This window comes from Panthera tigris, chromosome X (assembly GCF_018350195.1).
Source record: "Panthera tigris isolate Pti1 chromosome X, P.tigris_Pti1_mat1.1, whole genome shotgun sequence".
Taxonomy (NCBI): domain Eukaryota; kingdom Metazoa; phylum Chordata; class Mammalia; order Carnivora; family Felidae; genus Panthera; species Panthera tigris.
In genome coordinates this window covers 5270491-5287619 of record NC_056677.1, presented here as the reverse complement: position 1 = coordinate 5287619, position 17129 = coordinate 5270491, and the positions used below count along the sequence as shown (strand labels likewise).

The following is a 17129-nucleotide window of genomic DNA, read 5'->3' as shown; positions in this document are numbered from 1 at the left end:
AGTCGGATACATATTCATGACAATATTATCTGGTGTTTTAATGAATTAATAGGATAGTCTCTTTATCCATTACTTTTTTTTTTTTTTAATGTAATGTAGTAACTACTTGATTCATCTAAGAAGGACAAAACGAGAGAGACAATTAGAGGAATCAAACTCAGAGCAAAGTTCAGGTATAAATGTAGGCCCAATACATAAACCAGTATGTTACGAAGAGATGTATCCCAGGTGGATGTTAGGAAAGTAAAATATCATAATGCTTTGGAAAACAATATTGGAAGACCCATAAAGAAAATATTACACATCATTCATCGAGCACTTGCCATAGTTTACCACTGGACAAAATATTTTATTTGCAAACTGTCCTAATAACATTCCTGTTAGAAACGCGTGACTACACTCATTTCCTAATAAGAAAAGGGAAGTTCCAAAGGTTCAGTAGCTTGCTGAAGTGCTGTGACTATACAGGGACAAGGTGGAACTCGCCCAGAGGCCTCTCCTTGTCTATTGACTCCTCTGTCTTGTGCACAACATTTTATTCATTCTCGAAATATTAATCGCAATAACCTTCTTCCTGAACCTTTGCCAAAAGGAAACTGTTTTAACAAATCAAAAGTTACGTGTCAGGAAACATTCATAGCAGTAAGAACTGTCAAGGGCCCACAAAAGAGATCAGGAGATGAGGTGTTGCTATTTCCATGGAAAGACAACCATTAACTTACAATTTACACATTTGGTGTTATGGAAAATGACGCTGATAAAGTATTAAAATAAGAGGGGTTCCTGGGTGGCTCACTTGGTTAAGTGTCTGACTCTTGATTTCAGCTCAGATCATGATCTCACGATCCGTGGGTTCAAGCCCTGAGCCGGGCTCTGTGCTGACAGCTCAGGGCCTGGAGCCTGCTTCAGAATCTGTGTGTCCCTCTCTCTCCCCCTCCTCTGTCCGCTCGCACTCTCTCTCTCTGTCTCTCTCTCTCTCTCTGTCTCTCTTTCTCAAAAATAAATAAATAAATATATATAAATAAATAAATAAACTTTAAAAAAAGTGCTAAATAAGAAAGCAGACTAAAACACTTTATGAAGACTACAATTTCTAACACATAAAACATAATTCTAAGATATTTAAAAGACATTTAAAAATGTGTTTTAAGCAGGTTCGAATTCGAATGTTTTTAAATATTCCATAGATTTTGACACTGAAAAATATTAGTGTGAGTTGGGTACAATTTGAACTTAATGAAAATCTTTAAAGAATCTAATTTAGATGTGATTAACAAAACAGACCCATGAAAAACCCCGCAGTCTTATAACGGAAGAAGGAACATGAGGGTATTAACATACCTTTGGCCGTTTAACAATACCTTTCACCATAAACAGCCCCGTGTTTCGGGATAGTTGCTGTAACCTCTCTGAATATTAGTTTCCTTACCTGAAAAAGCTGGGTTTGGAGATCATGTCTTCACTTGCCTTCGGTGGCAATATTCTACAGCTGTATAAATCCTAGGAAGAAAACATATAAGAAGCATAGTCATTGGCATGGCACTATTCATAATAATAAGAGAACAGTTTTGGAAAGGTTGAGTGAGATAATCCAAAACACTGAACTTGGAAACAGCTGTGGATAAATGACATGTCCCTGTATAGACTTCTAAGAGGCATCAGCAAGGCTGACAAGGCAGATACACACAGCAGGTTAAACAGGTGGTCATCGGGACTACAATACATCAGATACTGATGTATTCACATCAAAGCTTCCTTCCGAGGGGACTGCGTATGATGGTATTGGGCTCCCGGGCGTACCCAGAAGAGATGGGGCTCCCTGTGGTTCGTGCTGGCAGACCGGGGTATGTGATGACAGGGAGGTACAGGTGCAGCTGGCCGGAAGATTCAGAATGATCACAGCACTGGACACAACACCGCACCTTGCTTGAGTCTCTCCCCCACACCGAGGAATATTCCACGCCTAATACCTCACCCACAACTGAAGGTCACGGCTCTCACCTTATCCACATAAGCTCAACTTCTGAGTCTACTTAGTCAGAAGGTTCCTGCTGTCTAATTGACACACAGAAGGCAGGTTTTTACGTCCTCCCGTGCTTATTATCAGACTGATAAGATTCATCCATGGTATGCATCCCTTTAAGGTGTTTGCTATAATTATCCATGGCATATAACCATGAAAATAAGATCATTTATTTTTCTAATGATGGGTATTTGGAAAGTTTCCAGTTTGGGGCTGGGAATAAAGGTTCAAATGGAAAATTCAACTTCCTGTGTGTATATATTCCCTGATTTAACAAAGCAAGCAAACGACACCCCCAAAGTGAGGCCTGAAATGGAGGATGTGGGTGCAGTCATCCAGGACGAATTTTTCAAGGCGTCTGTACTATCCCGAACCCATATTTTTGCCAGGAGTCACAAATTCAACTACTTTAGAAGAGGGCTAGGGAACAGCCTGGGCTGCTGTGTTCCAGGTACAAATACTAAGTTCAAGGATGCCAGTCAAATCCGGGATGCTCCAACGACACAGTTACAGCACGTGATGCACCAAACTGATCAACATGCAGCTACATTCTCTTCTGCACACGGTTTCATAATCTTCCCATCGGCCACTATCACAACTCACAAGACACTTCAAAGACATTTATAGGACTCTATGCCTCTGTAGACTGTGCGTGATGCTAATATTGCAGCTTCTACGAGTATCGTTTCACTGGCCATGCATCCTACTGAATTAACTGTGCTCTTTTGTATCTTGGACAAGGGCTAACTCCTGTTCCTTACCTGGCTAGACAGTGTACGAAGCTCAGACTACGTGGCATCCATACCTCACAGCTAATATGAGGAAAATTCTACAGACTCTAGAATGATCAAAAACAATCCCAACATCCTGATCATACTTCTGGACCTACATGAAAGAATGTGCTTGACATATTTCTCCACAGAAGCCAAGAAGAAAAGCAATTTCAGAATTTGGGGTTTGTGCACTGGCCCGGTTGTAAATTTCTTTTTAAGTGATTGAATTTCATCTTGTCTGAACACTGAAATAACAGGAAATAACCAAGAGACCAAGAGATGAATTTATAACGGGATAACTTATATAAGTTTTACATAAACACTTTCAAAGCTGGCCGGAAGATTCAGAATGATCACAGCACTGGACACAACACCGCACCTTGCTTGAGTGTCTCCCCCACACCATAGAATATTCCACGCCTAATACCTCACCCACAACTGAAGGTCACGGCTCTCACCTTATCCACATAAGCTCAACTTCTGAATCTACTTAGTCAGAAGGTTATTCAATATTCAAGAGCATAGTATGATTTTCAAATGTCTCCAATTATATTTGAAAACCAAATAGGTATTGTAGCTTAGTAGCATAAAACTGCAAAAAATAAGTCTATGATAGTACATATCCTTAATTCCAATTTTTTCCCCCAATTTGCCTTCTTAGGAACACTGATTAGAATATTCCAACAAAGACCATCATTTCCAAAAATGTAAAGCGATTACTATGGGCAACCTCTTTAATTCAGTTCAATTATTTATTATATTATATTCATTTTATCTATATTCAGGATGCCACTAGGAAAATTCCCATTTTCACCCTGTCTTTCAGCAAATATTTCCTGAGTACATGGTATACGCCTGCCTCTGGGCTAAGAAAGGTATATATCAAGATGGGGACAGAGATGCACAAAGTTCTTGTTTTGTTTTGTTTTTAATGAAAAACACTTGTAAAGATTTAATCTCTTCTCAGGTTTGCAGATGACAACATGCTTATGGTATTTGTATTTTATTAAGACCTTCAAATCCTTTCTTTATCCCCAAAAGCCTTGAAGTATCTTTATGCAACAGTTTGAAGTTCACATTCATTGTCTTTATAAGTGAAGGGCATGGTGACTTTCTATCTTTGATGTAACATTGACTTTTCTTATTTTCCATCTTTAGAGTCTGTTTTTTAGTGTGGTTTTCAGCTGACTAGTCTATAGAGAATTTACTAAGTTATCAATCATTTCCCCGTTTGAGTGGTCTCTTCAACTTATCCAAATACCAGAAAAACTCCCTTACTGGTGTTGGATTAATACTGATCCTCCTGTCGTAGCCATTAGGAACTTCAAATAATTTAATTTGAAAAAACAAGTCACATGAATTGACAAGAAGTGTGCACAATTTATTTCCTGATGTACTCATGCCTGAAAACTGTAAGGCAAGATATTCTTTTCCAAATGCCAATTATTCATATTTTTGTAGACAGCTTTCTTTTTTTAGCCCCTGAGAATGACAGTTTTGTAGGACTTTGAAGGTCCTAATTCCTAAAACTGCTCAAACACAGCTGGGTGCCCATGTAATACGGATGTAATGGGAGCCCCAAACAGGCCACAAATTCAATCTAGAAAATTTCCCAACACCCCTTCCAATGCTCCTATACCCTGAGGTTCTGTGAGTCAAAGGATCAGTGTTTTTGCTTGATTTATATTTTGAATCCTCCTTGGGGACTAAAACTCTTTTATGTCCGAGGATCCCATAAACACAGAAGTGAGACCTTGGCGAATGACACAGTATGCTGATGAAATTTTACTGAGACAGAACTACAATCTGGATACTTACCATATATCTATACAAGCATATTTATTTATGGGGCTAATAATTTCCCACGTTTTTAAAGTAGGTTCCAAGCCCAATGTGGGGCTTGAACTCATGACCCTGAGATCAAGAGTTGCATGCTCTACTGACAGAGACAGCCAATCGCCCCTATTTTGGGTTATTAAAAAAAAAGTTTTTAACGTTTACTTTTGAGGGATAGAGAGAGATAGGGCACAAGTGGGGGGGGGGAGAGGGGGAGAGAGAGAGAGAGAGAGAGAGAGAGAGACAGAATCTGAAGCAGATCCCAGGCTCTGAGCTGTCATGAGCCTCGAACCCACAGACTACAAGACCATGACCTGAGCCAAAGTGGTACACTTAATGACTGAGCCACCCAGACACCCCGGTTATTTTTTAATGATGATCCTGCTTAGGTGGAAAATGTTGGATTTTTAACTTTTGCAAATGCTAAAAAGTCAGAGGCAACAACATGATGTTTAGTGCATCCTTTTTGTTATTTCTTGTAATTTGTTACTGAAATATTTCAATGTTATAAGGAATAACTTTATTATTTCTTATGCAATAAATTGTAGCTGGCCAGGGCACAGGAAGAGGAGAACAAATCAGCAGTCAGCACTTTGGCTGCAGAAGATGTTAAGAAAATTCATGGTTCCCACATTCCAGAATTTTCTTCCAAAAACCAACTAAAAGGGATGTTTAAAACTAACCGATTTCAATAATTAAATATAAAAGTTGGATGGATGGGATATATTTAATACACTTACTACACATTTTTGTTAGTGAGTGATTCTACAATGTAGGCTTCATGTTTCTTCTTTACAAAATTCACCCAAGGGTTCTAAACAATTCTGCAAGCAAAGTTTATTCATTCAATCAACAACAGTTGTTCAGTACCTATTAGGTGTTACACAGTGGAGATACAGAAATTTAAAAAACAAAATTAATGTTTACTTTTGAGAGAGAGAGAAAGAGAGAGAGAGAGAGACAGAGAGACACAGTACAAGTCAGGGAGGGGAAGAGAGAGGGAGACAGACAATCAGAAGCAGGCTCCAGGGTCTAAGCTGTCAGCACAGAACCTGATGCAGAGCCTGAACTCACAAACCGTGAGATCATGACCTGAGCCAAAGTTGGACGCTTAACCGACTGAGCCACCCAGGCACCCCCAGAAATTGTTTAAAACATGAGTATGCCAGGCCTACACAGATCACTGCGATCTCAACAGATCTGCTATCCACCCACCTATCTTTATCTGCCTGTTTGCCTGCCTACCTACCTAGCTACATATAAAGTGAGAGAATTATAAAGGCACAGAAGGAAGTCACTTCTCTCTATGGGGAGTCATGTTAGGCTCAGCACACTATTGATACGTATGCTTTTCCTGCCCGAAGAAAAAGACTCATTTCTCAGAGGAACAGCATCTGTTGCAAACTTACAAACCGATATGGTGGTGCCTGAGATTAATATTACATAATTGGGTTGGGATTATAGTCAACGTAAGTATTGCCTTTTCACTGTATGTTACAATCTATCTTAACACTCGGGAATTTATTAAAATGATGATTTTATTATCGCTCATGATTCTGTGGGCGAGCTGAGCTCACCTAATATTATCTGAAAGAGCGTGACTGGATTGGACATTTATGATGGTTTAGTTATATTTCTGGCAGCCTGTCACAGATCCTTACAAGACTGATCTCTGCAGGCATGTCCACACATCTGGGATTCCCATATAGCCTCAGAGCCTCTTCCTGAGTGAGTCTCAAGGTCTCCCTGTGGTCTCGTCAGCAGACAAGCTGGACTTCTTGCAGAGTGGCTCAGGGATTGTGAAATCACAAAAGTAAAGGCTTCCACACCTCCCTGAGACTCAGGCACGGAGGGCCACAGCATCACGTGACCAATAAGGTCAGGGAGACAGCCCAAATTCAAGGAGCAGGGGGCCCCACAAGAGCATGCATACAAGATGCAGTTCAGTGGGAGCTGTCTGGAGACTTGTGACCAGCATCCAATACCTGGTTTCCAAACATTCACTTCTCTTGCAAGATGCCGAAACCTGACGCCATTCCAGCATCAGGGTCAGGCTTAAATTAGAAGACTGCGTCTCCTAAATCATCTCCTGGTGCAGATGGCTTTACTTGGATGTAGCTCCTCTTGATCTGAAGATGCAAGGCAAAGAGGTAACGGATCGGCCTCTACAAGCATGAGACAGAGGCCTCCTAGACTCCTCCCAGGTAGAAACCTACAGCCACGAGACAGAGGCCTCCTCGACTCGGTCGCTACTTCCCCGAGTATGGAAGGCTGTGCGGGAACAAGGCCCTCACGCTGTCAGCCTCTCCTCCCAGCTGAGAGGTGTTGTGAGGCCCTATCTTAACCACTGCAGGATTCCTAGCCCGGGGCCAGACTACAATGCAGTTGATTTCATGTCGATCCCGAGACTGACTTCTGGTACTGTGCTGGAGTTGATCTTTTCCCCAGGCTTTTAACTCACTTTGGGAATTACTTTCTCACTAAACAGGCCGGTGTTAAGACACACGTTTGTTTTCCAAGGCTGTGCTTCTCAGACTCTATAATTTCTCTAAATTCTGTCTCCAGATTGACTTGCTTTTTCTACATCAATGCCTTACCACACGCAGCTAGGAGGGGCCCGGTGACATCACCAGCAATTTGCACGATGATGTCTGTTCCAGTGCAACAACTTATTAGGTACATTTTCTCACTTCCAAAATTACCAGAAACAACAAGTTTACCAATATTTTGTGAATGCACAACACTGTCACATTTTTTTTTTTCCAGCATCTTACGGTACTTTCCTTCAGACTTTTACAGCTTCCTACATTTTCAAAAGTCCTTGGTTTACTGTTCCGTCTTGACCATGTTTGTGATGGCTTGGCCCTGTGCTCCGATGTTACTTTTACTGCGATGCCACGAACAAATGCTTCTCAACAGTTTCCCTTGTTTTTGCTATAGAATGTGATGTAAACACACAGGGGTTCAGCTGTCCCGAACCCCTGGATTTGAGGAGGGTTGGTTTGGACTCTTCTGGGGACGTGCCATTCTTTGCCTGGCAGAATTTGGCTCTTCTGACTTTTCTGTAAGGGATCGATTTACCCCAGGAAGACACTACATTCAGGCATCTGGCTGATCTCTGACTTCAGGTTAAAACCTGAAGCCTTTACATCCATCACAGAGTCTGCTGGGTTCTCCTTCCAGCCAAGCTCAGTGGTGCCACTCAAGCCATGCTTACAGACCTCGCAGAAAATGAAAAAGTGAATGAGTTGGAATCTGGTGTTCCAGCTTTCAGTCTCCAAGGATGGGGAGGCAGATGTCACGTGGGCTCTCTGGGCAGCCCACCTCACTTAGAAGATCTTGAATGATTTTATTTCTCTTTAACTTCTTTCCCTTATGTTTTTGGTATTTAAAAAAAAATTTATTCAGTTTTGAGAGAGAAAGAGAGACAGAGAGCAAGTGGGAGAGGGGCACAGAGAAAAATAGACATAGAATTCAAAGCAGGCTCAAGGCTCTGAGCTGTCAGCACAGAGCCTGGCATGGGGCTCGAACTCACGAACCATGAGATCATGACCTGAGCTGAAGTCAGGTCTGACTGAGCCACCCAGGCGCCCATGTTCCTGATATTTAGAAAAGCAAAGGATAGAAAAGAAATACAGTGGTGTTCCTGTTCCATTTTCTCATCATACTGTGTACTCTACTGGTCTTCTCACGTCTTTGATGGCAACACGGATCTTCAAAGGGATTCATTCCTTGGAAAAATTCCTCCAGTCCATCCTGGGCCAAATTCTTTGTCTATCCTAATGCCACCTCTCACAAGTTGAGAGTAACTGTCAACCATCTCACAGGGTCACATTTACCAACCTCTCTCCTTCTAGAGATTCAAAGGAGAAAGGAACGTGAGAAGCCACACGAACAGGCACCAAGGTGTCAGGTACATTGCATGCTGGTTGTTAAGTCCTCTCCTTTGCTGGAATGCAGCTGGTGTAGGGGAGCAGGCTGGTCAGTATTTGGTTTGTGTGTTTTCAAATTTTCATCTTGCTTATTCCATCCCTGTTTTCCACTACAAGTTACCTGTTGCAAACACTGGCTTACACAGTCTGAGCATTACTTACTGCATGTTTATGTTGTGCTTAACCAGGTTGCTGAGTTCCCCACATTTGCTGATAATCATCAGCTGAATGCAGGGGCTTGATGAAAATCAGATTTCATTCATTGGGCAAGACCATAGTTAGAATTCAACTATTTTTCATCAGGAGGTACATGTTTTCTGGTTTTTGCCTTTTTTTATGTCATTAGCATTGAGTGTTCAATGCCTATATCCATTAATTCACTGAGGGCTACAAAATGGTGATGTTCTAATTTGATTGTTTTATTTGTTCATTTAACTTTCCTAACTGTATAATTCTCAGTTAACACTCTGCTGCTTACATACAAAAAGCAAGATAGATGTTAGATTTTCAAGGTAACCGGCTACATATCATCTTCACAATGTAACCCACTCGTTTTATTTTTGAATGTCTTTATAAAATCATGGATATAAATATATTGACGGGTTTCAATCCATTGCAAATCTTACCCTAGGTGGAGCTCAAATTGGCTCAGCCTTAGCAGGTATAGGTTCCATCCAGTTGGCCACTGAGTCCTTTTGATGTAACCCTACTAGATTCTGATAACTTTCATTGCTCTGATTTGTCCTCATGTTCTAGTCTCATCTTCTGCAGCCTCTGCCCCTGAACAAGAATCAGTCATTTCTCCAAGAAACTCAAACTTCTGAAAATAGGAAATGCTATATCAAAACTAAAATCTGGGTCCTAGCAATGCCATTGTCACTTTGGTCATTGTTTCTAAGAATTTTCAACATGGTTGAAAAGTACATATGCAACCTGAGAGTTCATACTCACATTTCCAATGCAAATTTAGGAGTGCAAGGTTTTTAATCTCTTGCAGATCACGTCTTTGTTCCACCTTGAGAATATTCATTCTCAAGAACAAAGGATGATAGAATTAAAGTATCTCACCATTATTTAGGCACCCTATTCCACAGTACAAACACAACAGTATCAGTAAAATGGTACTAAGACTGATTACTGCTAAAAACACTTCCATTTTTGGCATATGCTATGCCATTCTCTCTCATTTTCAATCACTACACTACATCCATAGCATCAGAATATATGGCAACTGCATTCATTCTCTTCGCTTTAACCTACGTTTTGTCTTATTTTTACTAGGTACCTATAATTAATGGCCAACGCTATTCTTATGGTGATGTCTCTAGTTATTTCCGCCGTCCGAAGACTGTTCCCTGGTATGTCCTCAGGAAAAGGTATGGGAATGATGTTCTTGAGTGTTTATAACAGTTTGTGCTATTATAAATTAAATTGTTAATTCTGTTGTAAATTCAATATGGCTTAACTACAAGAAAGCTACTTACATGCCTATGCCTATGTTCTAAAAGGCCACTGTATTTACCATGCTTATGTTTTCCACTAGTTATTGTTATTATTATTATTATTAGTCATTATTATTTTGGCTTTCCCATCTTCATACAGGGCTAATTTTGATTTCTAAAATTTTAAATAATTGTAGTGGCTAGTTCCTCCACACTGGGATTGATAAGAAAAATGACAGCAGGCACCCTGCTCTCTTTCCCTTTTTAAGTTTCTATTTTTTTTTTAATTTTTTAACGTTTTTATTTATTTTTGAGACAGGGAGAGACAGAGCATGAACAGGGGAGGGTCAGAGAGAGGGAGACACAGAATCCGAAGCAGGCTCCAGGCTCTGAGCTGTCAGCACAGAGCCTGACGCGGGGCTCGAACTCACGGACCGTGAGATCATGACCTGAGCCGAAGTCGGCCGCTTAACCGACTGAGCCACCCACGCGCCCCTTAAGTTTCTATTTTAATCCCAGTTAGTTAACAGACACTGTAATATTAGTTTCAGGTGTACAATACAGTGATTCAATACTTCCCTATAACACCCAGTACTCATCATGACAAGTGCACTCCTTAATCCCCACCATTATTTAACCCGTCACCCACCCTCCTCCCCTCTGGTAACCATCAGTTTGTTAAGAGTCTGTTTCCTGGTTTACCTCATTTGTTTTGTTTCTTAAATTGCACAAACGGTTGAAATCATATGGTATTTGTCTTTCTTGACTTATCTCACTTAGCGTGATACCCTCTAGCTCTATCCATGTTGTTGCAAATGGTGAGATTTCGTTATTTTTTATGGCAGAGTAATATTCCATTGTATGTATACCACATTTTCCTTATTTATTCATCAGTCCACGGACACTTGGGCCATTTCCATAAGTTGGCTATTGTAGATAGTGCTGCCATAAACACTGGGATGCATGTACTTCTCTGAACTGTATTTTTGTATTGTTTGGGCAAATACCTAGCAGTGCAATTACTGGATTGTAAGGCAGTTCTATTTTTAACTTTTTAAGGAATCTCCACATTGTTTTCCAAAGTGGCTGCATCAGTTTGCATTATCAACAACAGTGCATGAATGTTCCTTTCTCTCCACATCCTTGACAACATCTGTTGTTTCCCGTGTTGTTAATTTTGGCTATTCTGACAGGGGTGCAGTGGTATCTCGATGTGGTTTTGATTTGTATTTCCCTGATGATGAGTGATGATGAGCATTGTTTCATGTATCTGTTAGCCATCTGGATGTCTTCTTTGAAGAAATGTCTGTTCATGTCTTCTGCCCACTTTTAATTGGATTATTCATTCTCTGGGTGTTGAGCTGTGTAAGTTCTTTATGTATTTTGGATACCAACCCTTTACTGGATATATCATTTGCAAATATGTTCTCCCGTTCTGTACGTTGCTTTATAGTTTTGTTGATTTTTCCTTCACTGTGCAGAAGCCTTTTATTTCGATGTAGTCCCAGTAGTTTATGTTTGCTTTTGTTTCCCTTGACTCAGGAATCATATCTAGAAAAATGTTGCTACAGCTGGTGTCAGAGAAATTACTGCCTGTGCTTTCTTCAAGGATTTTTATGGTTTCAGGTCTCACATTTAAGTCTTTAATCTATTTTAAGTTTATTCTTGTGGAGCACCCTTCTTTCTTATTGACTCTAATGGAATGTCTCTTTAAGCATCAAGATATATTTGGTTGAATTTATTTTTATTACTCTCATTTCTATTTTGCTTAGAACTTTTAATCTGAAATAATTGTTGGATTCTATAAAATTATTTTTGGCACTTCTTGAAGCAGTAAAGTTATTTTTTTCATTTAACTTAATAATGTCATGAATTACATTAATAGATTTCCTAATATTGAATCATTCCAGTATTCCTAAAATAGATGCTATTTCATCATTGGGTATTACTTCTTAATATATGGCTAGTTTAAATGTTCACTTAAAGAAAGTCTGCATTAATATTTATGCAATTGAGATGACATACATGCATATGACCCTCCTATTTTCTGATCTCTGTCACATTTTAATATCACAGTTAATCTACCTTTATAATATTTAATACAAGTATTCCTTTTTTTATGGCCTTGGTCAGTTTTAATACCATGGGGATTAATTGTTCCTTTAAAGTTTAATAGCAGAGAAATTTCACCTTCTTTATATTATGAAGATTACCTATGTGATAACCTTCATCTCTCATTTTGTAGGTGGGTGGAAAGAGTGGGGGCATCTTTGACATCTTTTTCCAGTTGAGACCATGAGTACCAGTCTATTAAAATTCCACCAGGGAAAAAAATCATCCTCACAAACATTCTGCTGTTTTCCCTCTCTATGCCAAATTTACATTCTTACTCATCCATTACATTTTACTCTTTCTCCTTCATTCCCTCTCTCTCCTTTTCTCCCTTTCTCTCCTCTCTCTTCTCCTCACCTAGGCTAGTACATACAGTCTTTTCTCTAGAGATCCTGCAGAGTACAGCATGTCTTAAGAAACAGACCCTACAAGTAACTATCAAGTTTGTTTCCAGACCACAAGGCCGGTTCCAAGACAGCAAATGTAGAACTTGTCCTCATCTGCAACCTTCTACTAATCCTTGGCTTATCTTAAATTGCACCTTGGCTTATCTTAAATTACCTTATCTTATCTTATCTTAAATTGCACCAAGAAACTCATGGGAATGAAGGTGAGAAGATGGCTGAAGCCAGCATGGCCATCTCATATGGGAACAAGATAATGGGAAGCAAGCTCCCGAGCAGAATGATGAGAACAAGAAAGAAGTCTGTGCCCAGAGTCTGGATTCCCTGAAGTACTTACTTTGTTCAGCTAGCTCAGGGGTCCCGAACAAGCTGGATTGGTATCGACCCAGTGCTATTGGTTAGACAGTCCTTCCCACATCTGTGGAACCAGATCCAGGACTTACTCTGTGGTGAGGTTGCCCCCACCATGGGCCAGATGAAGGCAAATTGAGCCAAATTACTTAGAATTAGGCCAAATTACTTGTCACTGAAAGGGACTTTAGTTCCAGAACAGGTGGACAGCAGATAAGCCTTCAAAGTCATCTGAATCTATCCCTGTAATGTCCCACAAACACTCCCCTGCTTTATGTTCTGGTTTTATGTGTTCTGTTCCCCATGTCAGGGACCTTCTCTCTTAAGAAGACTGGGGTCGGGGCGCCTGGGTGGCTCAGTCGGTTAAGCGGCCGACTTTGGCTCAGGTCATGATCTCGTGGTCCGTGAGTTCCAGCCCCGCATCGGGCTCTGTGCTGACAGCTCAGAGCCTGGAGCCTGTTTCAGGTTCTGTGTCTCCCTCTCTCTGACCCTCCCCCGTTCATGCTCTGTCTCTCTCTGTCTCAAAAATAAATAACCGTTAAAAAAAAAAAAAAAAAGAAGACTGGGGTCAACTGGAACAATGACAGTGTTGGCAGATTTAAGTTGCACACATGGCCAGTTTGTTCGAATAAACCATATAAGTATTTACTTATATATCTCACCCATTTTCCTATCTTACAACTACTCGTTGTTTTTAGCTGTATTAATTTTTCTTTCCTCCTATTTTTAGGGTTGTCTAGTTAAATGACTGTAAGGTTTGTATGGTCCTTTACTGGGTTTGAAATGAAAACATGAGATAATTTGAATTTTCTTCTAAGGACATGCTGGACTGGACCGTCTGCGTGTGATGGGCTGGAGGTGGCTCATGCTGACCTGTTACATTTCCAGGAATTCAGGAAGCCGCTGTTCAATGCTGTCATTATTAAAAATTAAATTATATAAACTTACAAAGTCATCCTGAAACCATAGTGACACATATCTAACCCTGCAATTCTCCTTTCCCCCTATTTTTCCACTATATATGACCTCTGCCTCTGAGGTTACTTATGACCATGGCAGTGATGTCACACAGTGGTATCTACTGCAGGTCTGTCCCCATTTCTGTGTGTAGTGACCAAGCCGCAGCTTGGAATTGGCCACAGTGGGGGTATTCACACCACAGAGGTCAGCAAGACCTGCACACCAGGACTTAAACTGGTTGTTTTGTTGATTTTCTTCAGACTTAAGAAAATGTTGGGGAAAATGGTAACAATGCAGACTGACCATAAAAGAGTGCTGAGACTCTAGCGATTGCATTGTGATTAGTATGATACATTTCCATGCTTTTAGCTCCAGAATAACCTCATTTACGTGGGGCCTCATCTCCACAACTCAATAACTCATGTGGATTGTACTAAACAACTGACGGCAGTCAAGGCTGCAGACTGAGTTTCAATGCACATGGTAATATATTTTCAATCTGCTGTTCGCTACCTTCATAAACATCTATTACAGCTATGACGGTCTCCTTAAAAACGAAGGAACCTGATCTAAAGTTCAGTTAAATTCAATCTAAGCTTTTAAAAGCTAGAAATAAATCACTGAAAAAGTCAAAAGAAAAAGCTAGTATATGAACGAGCAAATACTCCATTACGTCCATTCCCATTTATTCCATATATATATGTATATATACGTGTATATGTATATGTATACTTATACACACATACATATAAACACAGATTTCCTACTTTGTGATATATACATGTATGTGTATATGTGAATACATGTAAGTATACATAGGTATCCATATTTATATCACATATTTAATTGTTACCCTTTTCTCTTTAGATTTATTCCCTCAGACCTTAGTAAGTGAAAAGCAGAAATACTTTACAAGTTCCTGGAAACAGTAGCCCCAAAACCTATCTTCGAGTTACAGTAGAGTAGCAGAAAGCCAAACACACAAAAAACAAACACAGAAACAAACAAACAAAACACCGTTGTGAATATACCAAGCACAGTATCACCAGTCAGGGCAGGAGGGATGACAATCCAGTAACAAAGTGTCTCCCACATCTCAGGGACTCAACACCAGAAAGACGTATCTCTTGCCCCCTTCATGCACACGTGGCCCTCCTCCGATTACCAGGTGTCATCTCCACAACACAGTGGCCTCCCAAGGTCCCCGAAACAAAGGAGACGAGGGCTGAAGCATTCTGGGGGATGTTGGTCAGAGCAGGTCTGGAACTGGCTCCCATCCCTTCTTCCCTCTCCATGTCTCAGGACTGAGTTCCATACTCAAGCCTCAGCACACAGGGAGGATGGGGAGTTGTGTGTGGGCAACAGAACTGGTGTGGTGTTGCAGCAACACGATCCAGTAAGTAGAGGGGTGGGCAGCTGACCCAAGCTGAGCCAATCACATTCTGCCTCCTGATGATGTGAGACTTGCGTGGAGGCACCAACAGCAAAGACAAAGGAGCTGCATTAATGGCTCTAGAGGCTCTTACAATACTCTCTCGCTGTCACTCTGTGCCATCATGTAGATCACCCTCTGCCCTCTAGTTGCTCTGCAGCAAGTAAGGGTGTTGAATGAAGCTTCTCGAAAGCCCCGATCATGTTTCAGAAGCAACACATGCTGTCTTCTGCCCACAGTTTTTTATCCATGTCAGAACCACTCCTGGCTTTGCACAGCATCCCGGTGGAGCTCACCACCTACTTGGCCACGAGACCAGAAGTGACCATGAGATACACGCTGTCCACTCTGGGGTGCCACTGGACACCCATCCATTAATGATACCTTTTACTTTCTATATTCTCTGTTATGATATCCAGGGACTCTGGTGACCCTTGGTGGAACTGCCCCTCCCAAGGCTAGCCAATTCCTGGGCACAGAGAATGTCTCACGTGGTGGTGGGGGGTACCCTTCATATGCAAACTAACCACTCCAGAGTCCATTTCTCCCTCCCTGGCGACTGTTTTCCCTACTGGGCGCCTACACTGCGGGCCACTATTTCCCTGCCTGGAACAGCCCAGGGTCTGCTGAAATTGTCCACAGAGGTGCATTCTACACCTGTTTCGCCTGCTTACCTCTCCCATTCCTTCCCACAACACGGTTCTTGTCTATGTTTTCCCCTCCTCCTCGGACTCCAGACTGACCCTGAGGCTTCCCATTACCTATGACAACCAAATGTCTGATCTGAACCTAAAACTATAATCACAATCTCTTGCTGTTGGTCATTTTTGGGAAAATACATACAGTTATGATAAAGGAAGATACTCAGATGTTAAAATGTACAGATTTGAAAACTTTAAAAAAACAGTACAGATAGAAAAAGAGCAGTGCTTCCCAGGGATCAGGGGAAGGTATGGAGGGGAGAACAGGTGGATAACGGAGACTGGGGGGGAGGGTGAACAGATGGATAACAGGGACTGGGGGGGAAGGGGTTAACAGGTGGATAATGGGGACTTGGGGGGAGGGGTGAACAGGTGCATAACAGACTAGGGGGGAGGGGAGAACAGGTAGATTACAGGGGACTTGGGGGAGAGGGGTAAACAGGTGGATAATGGGCACTGGGGGGGTGAACAGATGGATTAACAGGGGCTGGGGGGAGGGGTGAACAAGTGGATAACGGGAGCTGGGGGAGGGGTGAATAGGTGGATAATGGGGACATGGGGAAGGGGTGAACAGGTGGATAATGGGAGCTGGGGGGAGGGGTGAACAGGTGGATAACACGGTCTTGGGGGGAAGGGTGAACAGATGCATAACAGGGACATGGGGGGAAGGGGTGAACAGGTGGATTACAGGGGACTCGGGGGCAGTGAGACTCTTCTCTATGGTACTGTCATGGCAGATATGTGACATTACATGTTTGGCAAAACCCATAAAAGTGAACAACTCTAAGAGTGAACCCTTCTATAAACTAATGACTTTAATTAACAAAAGTGTATAGGGGTGCCTGGCTGGCTCGGTTGGTTAAGCATCCGACTTTGGTTCAGGTCATGATCTCACAGTTTGTGGGTTCAAGCCCTGCATTGGGCTCTGTGCTGACAGCTCAGAGCCTGGAGCCTGCTTCAGATTCTGTGTCTCCCCCTCTCTCTGCACTTCCCCCACTCATGCTCTGCCTCTCTCTCGTTCAAAAATGAATAAACAGCAAAAAAAGTATCAATATTGGTTCTTCGATTATAACAAGTGACTCACACTAATGTAAGATGTTAGCAATGGAGGTCGCTGACCAGAGGAGAAAAGGCAGATAGAGTAACTCTGTACTTTCTGCTCA

General features: G+C 41.5%; 1 long non-coding RNA gene across 4 annotated transcripts in view; it reads right to left on the bottom strand.

Moving 5' to 3' along the window:
• Nucleotides 1-17129, bottom strand: part of LOC102956404 — a 306210-nt gene that overhangs the window by 66344 nt on the left and 222737 nt on the right. For all 4 annotated transcript variants that reach the window (XR_006213390.1, XR_006213389.1, XR_006213392.1 and 1 more), the window contains one exon: nt 1430-1500. This is a non-coding gene — a long non-coding RNA (uncharacterized LOC102956404). The remainder of the gene's footprint in view (nt 1-1429; nt 1501-17129) is intronic.